The sequence below is a fragment of the Chrysemys picta genome, chromosome 1 (assembly GCF_011386835.1).
Source record: "Chrysemys picta bellii isolate R12L10 chromosome 1, ASM1138683v2, whole genome shotgun sequence".
Classification (NCBI taxonomy): Eukaryota; Metazoa; Chordata; order Testudines; family Emydidae; genus Chrysemys; species Chrysemys picta.
This window is the reverse complement of record NC_088791.1, coordinates 235573839-235583920: the sequence shown is the minus strand read 5'-3', so window position 1 is coordinate 235583920 and position 10082 is coordinate 235573839. Positions and strand designations below refer to the sequence as shown.

At 45.2% G+C, this 10082-nt stretch overlaps 1 pseudogene; it reads right to left on the bottom strand.

Moving 5' to 3' along the window:
- Positions 1 to 359: 359 nt before the first annotated feature.
- On the bottom strand, positions 360 to 1202 carry LOC112059420 (transmembrane protein 217-like; annotated as a pseudogene).
- Positions 1203 to 10082: the final 8880 nt, after the last annotated feature.

Below are 10082 nucleotides of genomic sequence, written 5' to 3'. Positions count from 1 at the left end.
GTCCGGCCGAGGGGGCAGTGGAAAGTCCCGCCACTGACTGAGCCGGGTCCATTGCCAAGAGGCACTTTCTCGTAATATGCCCGGTAGACTAAGTAATCTACAGGGAATTGCAACTGTGTCCGAGGTCGCAATAAACCTGGTCGACGTGACTTTGAATCTTACTAGACTCTGTGGTTATTGGGGGTTCTCTTCGGGTGTGCTGGGTCAGCTATCTGAGTAGAGCTGGGGCAGCACAGAGAGGGAACACATGCACGCAGCCGAGTGATATCAACATAGAAGAAAGCAGAGCACCACACCGGTAGCATCTGACAACACTTGCTCAAGGTCATTTGGTGACTCGGTAGCAGAACTGGATAGACCCAGTTCTGCTGACTCCCATGCCCTGTGGCTTCCTGATGCAAAATAAAAGCCAGGGGAAAAACCTAAAACACAAATATAAATCATGGGCTTTTGGGGTATTTTTTCAGGACTTGATCTCAGAGCCTGGAAAATGCAGCAACAGCAAGAGAAACACTGAATTACACAACAGAGGAAGGAGATTACACAGGTAATGGTCTCTCATCTCCATCAGTAGGAAACACATGAAAATGGGGCCCAACGTACTGCTCCAATACCTCCCCTCACACGCCTTTCCTAGCAGTGGAGCCCAACCTAAACCTGGGTGGTTCTGACACGTTCCTAGAGCTCCGCCTCATCCTGAGCGACAGCCTTCCTTGCCCCTTGCTTTCAATAACTATCAGGGCACATGTGACAACGAAGGAGAGCCAGAAACAATCCATGGGGATCCTGGTGGCCAGCCCAAACCACTCCAGGGGGCTGAGGGAAAACCAGGCTTCTTTGGAGACTCGGTAAGCCAGGGCCACGATGAGGCAGTTAGCCAGGTCATAGAAGATGATCCATGCGACATAGGCGAACATGCCCTTGTAGAACCGCTTCTGGACTGAGTGGAAGAGGAAGACACACACCAAGTAGGTCATGACAGCCAGCGTGATGGCTGTATAGTAGCAATATGGTAGCATCTTCCCCACTTCGGTTAAGTTGAAGGGCTTGATTTGTGCCATGTCTGTCATTGCTCATTCCAAGTGGCCAACCTCAAAGATCAGGTAGATGTTGGTCACTAGGATCATGTAGACAGCAGCTACAGTGGTCCCGGCCTTGAGGGTCACGCCACAGAACCCCGCCGGGCACAAGATGATCATCATGTTTTCTCCACAGGCAACGTCGCTGGCCAAGGAAACCAAAGGAGCATCGCAGAGTAGAAAGTGATGGAAGTGATGCCTAGCTACAATGTCACTGACCTAATGGCTGAGAGACCATGTGCTCTTCCCATTGGGACCCTGCTTTGCTAAAGGAATAACTCCTCCAACTCCTCAGTTCACCAGGAACCTATAAAGCAAAGGGAACATAGGAATTGCCAGATGGAATCAAAACCAAGGTCCATCTAGTCCAGGAGCAGTGGTCAGTGCCAGATGCTTCAGAGGAAGATGCAAACAAACAAACAAAAACCAGAAGGTAGCAGTGGGCTAATCTAACAGTTAGAAACTATGGCCAAACAGAAGGCACCTGGCCCAGATACTGGCAGAAACCAAACTATCCACCTGCCTAGAGCCAGCAAAAGGTGACTGCTTCCCCCTGCTGAAGACCAGCACCTAGGACAAGGGCCTGGGAGAGGACTTGTCTCCATGGCCAAGAAATCAGTAGTGCTTCCTTGGCCTGTTCGGGCAATGAAGAGATTTCTGACCCCACATCGGGCAGGGATGCATTACTGCCAGCCCTAGATCCTACACTTTAGGATGGGGCGTGACTCTGTTTGGCTTCCTCCCTTAAAAGAATCCAAAAGTTATGCACCTGCTCAAGTGTTTTCAGGATCAGGGCCTTAGATTGTAGGTACATTAGGGCAAGAACAGCAGTATTGTCAACTCCCATCATTTTATTGTGATACTTGCGATATTTGGTGTTTTTCTTAAAGCCCCAGCTCCTGGAAGCAAGTGATTTGGTGAAAATGTCAACTTCTGTTTAAAAAAAAAAAACATTTCTAGCTCTCATGGTTGTGGAGAAAATCCAGAAAACATTACCCAAGTGCCCCCTAAAGGAAAGACAAAGACACCACCCCAGGGATACATTCTTACACACACAATATTCTTATACAAACAAGTTACACATCACTCCTGACATATTGAGGTGCAACCCCTCTATGCAGCAAGGTATAACCCTTCTACGTAGTAAGGTGCCGCCTCTCACCTTGTACATGTTGGTTCGATACAAACAACTCTATCCATCATTTTACCCTTTTGCCCCTGTCATTGGGATGGGTCGGCCTGTTCCATGTTATCTGTGGAATGTTCCTGTATAGTATGTCTTGGTACCATGTTTATACTTTAACTTTGCTAGGTGAATATATATTTATGCAACATCAGCCCTTTCCTTGCCAGCTTCTGTGAGCAGGGCCTGCCTCTGGCTCACAGCTTAACTTTGCTTTATGTTAGCGAAGTCTTGACCATTACTCTAGTTCAGGCCTCATACTGGGCCTTTATCAGGGCCTTCACTTACTACAGTCGTATACGGCTCGGAGGGTCATTAAGTTTGGCCAACCGTTATAAAGCATGTTTTCCAATAGTTTAATCATTTTCATGGCTCTTCTCTATAAACTCCCCAATTTTTCAACATCCTCCTTGAATTGTGGACATCAGAACTGGACTGGGAGAGAGTGGAAATGGAAGAGCACTGCAGGGCTGGCCCCTTCCTAGGAGTGACCCATATACTGCTTCTTGGCAAGACAGTTGGGAATGAAGATTAACAACCATTTATCCTGTTCATGCTTACAAAATACTTAGTTTAAAAAAAAATTCAGCCCTAAACTGGAGTATTCTGGGAGCTGTGGGCTCACTCTTACACACAGACACTTGTGTTGGCGGGGGAAATATATGGGCTGGAAATCATTGCCCAACAGCCAATGGCAATCTCTGTGAAACAGCCATGTGATTGCAGCATGGTTACTATTCTACATTCCAAAACTCATCCTCACCACAGGTTTATACATTGGGGAAAAATAAAATCTGGCTCTGCCACGCCTAATTTTGATGATTCATAGTGATTTTTATTTTTAAAATTTGTTTGATTTTTAACTAGTTTTATTTATTTATTTTTTCCCAGTTGCTGGAAATTAAGTGAGGGGAAAGGCTGGGGTCAGGGTAGTGCTGGCAGTGGGGCTGTAGGAGGCTTCCTGCAAAGCTGAGAGCCCCAGGACACTGGGTCGCAAGGGGGCCTGTGGTCCTGGTCAGCAGAGCAGAGACTCCCAGGCAGGACTGGAAGGAGAAGGATGTGCCCCAGGCCGCAAAGGAGGCCACCTTGCTGTTGAATGTGTTGCTGGCCCAGAGGGCCCGAGGGGGCAACAGGGGGTTCGTTGCCCGGTGTGCGCCGCACTGATAAATACACCAGGGTGGAGAAGCAAACCAAGTTTATTCGAGATCTCAAAAAGGCACTCAGGAGACCAGCATGTCTCAAATCAGAAGCGCAACAAATACAAGCAAGTTTCCCATTTTATATTCCAAGCTGCATGTGTAAGCCTTTTGTTTTGTTTCCCCTCCACCCCTACCTTCCCGACAGCAGTTACAGTAGGCACTACATTGTGGCGTGTTAGAAAAGTTCTCGTCCGCATGTTTATCTTTGGCCTTGCTGGCCTAGACGTAGTAGACTTCCCCCCCCCTTCTTCCTTATCACTACTGCTTTTGCTAGTTTGAGCGAAACTGCAGCTGTCTGCTAAAAACGCTGACTGTTACATGTTCTGCTTCTAGGCTGTTAGCATTTAGGCTGGTTAAAGTTCACAAGATGGAGTTACTTTGGCTCACTTAGACCCAGAGCAGGGGGGTTTCAAAGACACTTATGGCCTTCCACCCTCCCGAGTTACCTGGTAGCTATACCTAGTGGCACCAACAAATGGTTCTTGTCTGGGGACAGAGCCATTTGGCAGTGGGATAGCCTCGCTGTAGCCACAGCTTGTCCTCCTCCTCCTCTCAGTCCTGGCTGGGGGGTTTCTGCCTCTCTGCCAGGACTGAAGCCTTCCCCACATCTCCTTCCTGCAGGGATGGGTTGTCACCTGCCCTGTGGCAGTACAGGGAACCCTCTGTAACCCTGCTGCCATGGGGGTGAGGGAGTGGGGCCATGACAGTGGAGCTGCAGGGGACTCTCTGCGCTGCCACAGGGCCGGTGACACCTGATCCCTGCAGGTGCAAGGGGGTGGGCTACACTTGTACTGAGTGTTACCAACTGGTTCTCCCCCCCATCCCCAATCGATTTCAGTGTGTGTCAGCTGAAATCAACATTTAGCAACATTGAATCCTGCCAGGACTATTTAGACATTTGTTAACTGAATGAACGTAGAGACCTAAGTACCATCTCAGCCCTAGAAGGGGTTTCCCCCCGATGGTGTGGGACAGGCTGAATTACAAGTGTACTGCCACTGCTCAGGGCAGCCTGTACCTGTTCCAGAGATAAAGAAAGAACCGGAGTCTCTGGGTTTGTTATTGTGGCACTTTTCACAAGCACTACATCCACTTTGAATAATAAAAAGCCAATGCCTTTCCTTCCCGCTCATGGCTCAAGCTGCCACTCCATCACCTTCTACATTGTGTTGATATGGCAACAGTCTGCAAGACTTTAATCAAGATCAACACTGCAGCACTTCCTTGCAATTTCTGACCATATGCCACCTCTGAAAATCCTTTTTCAAAGCTTCCCTGCTTTCTGTTAAGCCCCAAGGTCATTGTTTTTATTCTTTAAACACTCTCTTTACCTTTATGTTATTTCCTTGTCCTTTCCAGATCACACCAGTTTCTTCCCTCAGATACAATATATACCCCTTTGAATAGAGAGACTGGACTGTACCAATTATTTTGGAAACATCCTGAGTAGTGCTGAGTACCCACAACTTTTAGGCTAATACGTGGTACAGCAACCCAGCTGAACAGTCACGGTGAATTCTTTCTAGGATTTCATAGAAGCAGCACCAGTCAAGATGATTTTTGTACGTTTTACGTTATAAAGACAAAGAGGTCAAATACGGGTAAACAGTCTAATATATACACTTCCTGGTAGAGCTGTAAGTTGGATTCAAGGACCTTGTGGAGATAAGATGTTTATGCTGGTTGAATCATTAAGCCATTGGCCTCATGTGTAGTTGAGGAGGCTGAGTCATGTGCTAAGTCGACTCAAAAGCATCATTTGGGGATGAATGGAGAAGAAATTCTCCAAACGGCACCTGAAATTTGATCCTGCTGGTGGATGCAATCCTGCTGATTTAACTGTGGATGCTTTTGGGAGAAAGTTCCAGAATGCAGGAAAATTCAGAAGAATCTTCATACAGAGGCCAGGGTGGTATTTTCTCACCAAGGTGGAAGACTGCTAGTGCTCTGGGAAGTCCAGAAGAAAAGTATTAACTATGCAAGAGTGAAGCCTTTTTTTTATTTTTATTTATTTTTTATTTTTTAAAGTGGAACATTTCTCTTTTATGGAATCCATAGAAGAAAGTCTGAAATTTGTTTTCTGTGAAGTAGGTTTCATACCCACTGCACACCATCTTACACTGGCAGTCTGGAATCATGTTTTTGCAGAGTTTTCTGTCTGCATTAGTGTTAGACTCAACCTTGTCTTTACATGTACCCATGTTGGAGGCCTCCATCTCACCCTCTGCAAGGGTTAGGAACAGTTGCAGTGACTGCACTCAGGAAGGTGAAGGGTCAGCTCCTTCCTTACACCCACAGGAGTGAACAGCACCCTAAATAGGGGGCACAGAGGATATGCGAGGCTGTTGCCCTAGCATCAGCTTAGGGAAACAAGACCATGCACATGAGCAGGTCAATAAATGAGTGTAGCAACAGATCTGCTCCACTATGTGCTGGGCAACTCTGCCTCAGGTTCCTCCCCAAAACATTTAATGGGGTGGGTGTGCCTCTGCACTGCCCCTTCGGAGCACTGTGCCCAGCTGGCACAACAGACCATAATTTGCACTATTTCTTTGCAACAGAAGTACTCTTTATATGCCTTAGTCTGTACATTGTGTGGGGGTTTTTATCTTTCACCAGTTAAATGGTAATAATTAAGTTTGGGAGAAGTATTTGCAAATTCTGTTTTGAAAAAACTCTGTATTAATATTGTTACGTAGTTTGTCAGTTTTACTGAGGATTTTAAGTCATCAGACTTTGATAGATGGGGAAAGAGGAGTTCAGATTATGGCATAAGCAATCCTGACCCAATGAACCAAAGCATCAGGGTTCACATTTTACAAGATTAGTGTTAATTTCCTTATTGTAATCCTCAGAGTTAAACTAGAAAACACCTCCAATATATATATATTTTTTAAAAGGCTGATTTTCAAAGTCTATTAACTGCATCTTCAAAACAACCAACAACTCAAAGGTGAAAAAACCCCACCTACATTCTAGGAACCTCTGAGACTAAGTTGGAGATAGAAGCTGTGATGGGTTGGATCACAGAAACCCCCTGGGAGCTGCCACCCGATGTGCCAAGTCTACTTCTACCCCTGCTTTCCCTGCCAGCTCGGGACCCCAGCACCCTGTCTTGCTGAGCCAAACATGCCCGTCTGCTCCAACACAGACCCAGGGTCTGAATTGCTTGCCCCAAAGCTGCAGGTTTACCCGAAAGCAGCTAACAGAAGTGTTCTTGTCTTAACACTCAGATGCCCAACTCCCAATGGGGGTCTAAACCCAACTAAATCCGTTTTACCCTGTATAAAGCTTATAAGGGTAAACTCATAAATTGTTCGCCCTCTATAACACTGTGAGAGATATGCACAGTTGTTTGCTCCCCCAGGTATTAATACATACTGAGTTAATTAATAAGTGAGAGAGTAAGTGAGAAAGGCCAAAAGCCGTGTAGAGTTGGACCTTGCGAGGGGAATTAAAAGCAATAATAAGAGGTTTTACAGCCATATAAATAGGAAGAAAGCAAAGAAAGAAGAAGTGGGACCGCTGAAGACTATAGCTGGAGAGGAGATTAAGGATAATCTAGGCATGGCACAATATCTAAACGAATATTTTGCATCGGTGTTCAATGAGGCCAATGAAGGGATTAGGAATATTAGCAGCGTGACAGAGGGGGATACAGGAGGGGGGATTACCGTATCCGAGGTAGAAACCAAACTTGAACACCTTAATGGGACTAAGTCGGCCGGACCGGATGATCTTCATCCAAGAACATTGAAGGAATTGGCGCGAGAAATAGCAGGCCCCTTAGCGATAATTTTTAATGAATCTGTAAACTCGGGGGTTGTTCCATTGGACTGGAGAATAGCTAATGTGGTTCCTATTTTCAAGAGAGGGAAAAAAAGTGACCCGGGTAACTACAGGCCTGTCCGTTTAACATCTGTAGTGTGCAAGGTCCTGGAGAAAATTCTGAAGGAGAAAGTAGTTGAGGACCTTGAGGTCAATGGCAATTGCGACAAATTACAACATGGTTTTACCAAAGGCAAATCGTGCCAAACCAATCTGATCTCCTTCTTGAGAAAGTAACAGACTTATTAGATAAGGGAAATGCGGTGGACCTAATATACCTTGATTTCAGTAAAGCGTTTGATACTGTGCCACACGAGGAATTATTGGTTAAACTGGAAAAGATGGGGATCGATATGAAAATCCAGAGGTGGATAAGGAACTGGTTAATGGGGAGACTGCAGCGGGTCGTATTGAAGGGTGAACTATTGGGTTGGAGGGAGGTCACCAGTGGAGTTCCTCAAGGTTTGGTTTTGGGACCCATTTTATTTAATCTATTTATCACTGACCTCGGAACCAATTGTAGGAGTGGGCTGATAAAGTTTGCGGATGACACAAAGCTGGGAGGTATTGCCAATTCGGAGGAGGATCGGGATATTCTGCAGGGAGACTTGAATGACCTTGTGAATTGGAGTAACAGAAATAGGATGAAATTTAATAGTGAAAAGTGTAAGGTGACGCATTTAGGGATGACTAACAACAATTTTAGTTACAAGCTGGGGACGCATCGGTTAGAAGTAATGGAGGAGGAGAAAGATCTCGGGGTCCTGGTAGACCGCAGGATGACTATGAGTCGACAATGTGACGTGGCGGTGAAAAAAGCCAATGCGGTCCTGGGATGCATTAGGCGAGGTATATCTAGTAGGGATAAGGAGGTGCTGCTTCCGTTGTACAAGGCACTGGTGAGACCTCATTTGGAGTACTGTGTGCAGTTCTGGTCTCCGCTGTTTAAAAAAGATGAACTCAAACTGGAACGGGTACAGAGAAGGGCCACTAGGATGATCAGAGGAATGGAAAACCTGTCGTATGAAAGGAGACTCGAGGAGCTCTGGTTGTTTAGCCTGACCAAACGAAGGCTGAGGGGGGATATGATTGCTCTCTTTAAATATATCAGAGGGATAAATACCAGGGAGGGAGAGGAATTATTCCAGCTCAGTACTAATGTGGACACGAGAACGAATGGATATAAACTGGCCATGGGGAAGTTTAGGCTTGAAATTAGACGAAGGTTTCTGACCGTCAGAGGGGTGAAATATTGGAACAGCCTTCCGAGGGAAACGGTGGGGGCGAAGGACCTGTCTGGTTTTAAGATTAAGTTAGATAAGTTTATGGAGGGAATGGTTTAATGGGATAACATGATTTTAGTCAAAGGAACAGCACGCCATGGCAGGTAAATAGTATAATGGCTAATGAGGGTCAGGCTGGAGAATCTTGCCTACGTGCTCGGGGTTTTACTGATCGCCATATTTGGGGTCGGGAAGGAATTTTCCTCCAGGGTAGATTGGCAGAGGCCCTGGAGGTTTTTCGCCTTCCTCTGCAGCATGGGGCAGGGATCGCTAGCTGGAGGATTCTCTGCTAATTGAAGTCTCTAAACCACAGGATTTGGGGACTTCAACAGCAGAGTCAAGGGAAAGGGTAGGGATGGCTTTGTGGCCTGCATCATGTGGGAGGTCAGACCAGATGATCATAATGGTCCCTTCTGACCTTAAAGTCTATGAGTCTAAGTTAAAAAGTGATTTTATTAAATACAGAAAGTAGGATTTAAGTGTTCTGTCTGTTACTACTTGGAACCAAAGTAAGTCACCAAGCAAAATAAAATAAAACACGCAAATCTATGTCTAATCAAACTGAATACAGATAATCTCACCCTCAGAGATGCTTCAGTAAGTTTTTTCTTCAGACTGGACACCTTCCAGGCCTGGGCACAATTCTTTCCCCTGGTACAGCTCTTGTTCCAGCTCAGGTGGTAGCTAGGGGATTCTTCATGATGGCTCCTCTCCTCCCTTTGTTCTGTTCCACCCCTTTATATATCTTTTGCATAAGGTGGGAATCCTTTGTCCCTCTCTGGGTTCCCACCCCCTCCTTCTCAATGGAAAGACACCAGGTTAAAGATGGATTCCAGTTCAGGTGACACGATCACATGTCACTGCAAGACTTCATTGCCCACTTGCCAGCACACAAGTATACAGGAAGACTTACAGGTAAAACACACCCATCTGCAGACAATTGTCCTGGTTAATGGGAGTCATCAAGATTCCAAACAAACCATTAATGGCCCACACTTTGCATAATTACAATAGGCCCTCAGAGTTATTTCATATTTCTAGTTTCAGATACAAGAGTGGTACATTTATACAAATAGGATGATCACACTCAGTAGATTATAAGCTTTGTAATGATACCTTACAAGAGACCTTTTGCATGAAGCATATTCCAGTTACATTATATTCACTTATTAGCATATTTTTATAAAATTATATAGACTGCAACGTCACAGAAGCCACAGAAGTAACTGAGGTCAAATGTCTGATCCAGGATTACATAAGGTCAAGAGACTGGATTAATCTCATGCATGCTGGTAATACTTAAGAATGTTAGGTATAATATCCATGTTCATCCAATCTTTGTTCATGCCAATTTTAACTGCTGTTTCATTCACACCAGATCTTTCCAGTGGTTTTGAATATTTAATGACTAATTTTAAAGTTAAATCACTTTTGTATTTTAGAAAAGTCAAACCCTAATAATAAAAAAAACCAGTTACCTACCTTTTGTAACTGTTGTTCTTCGAGATGT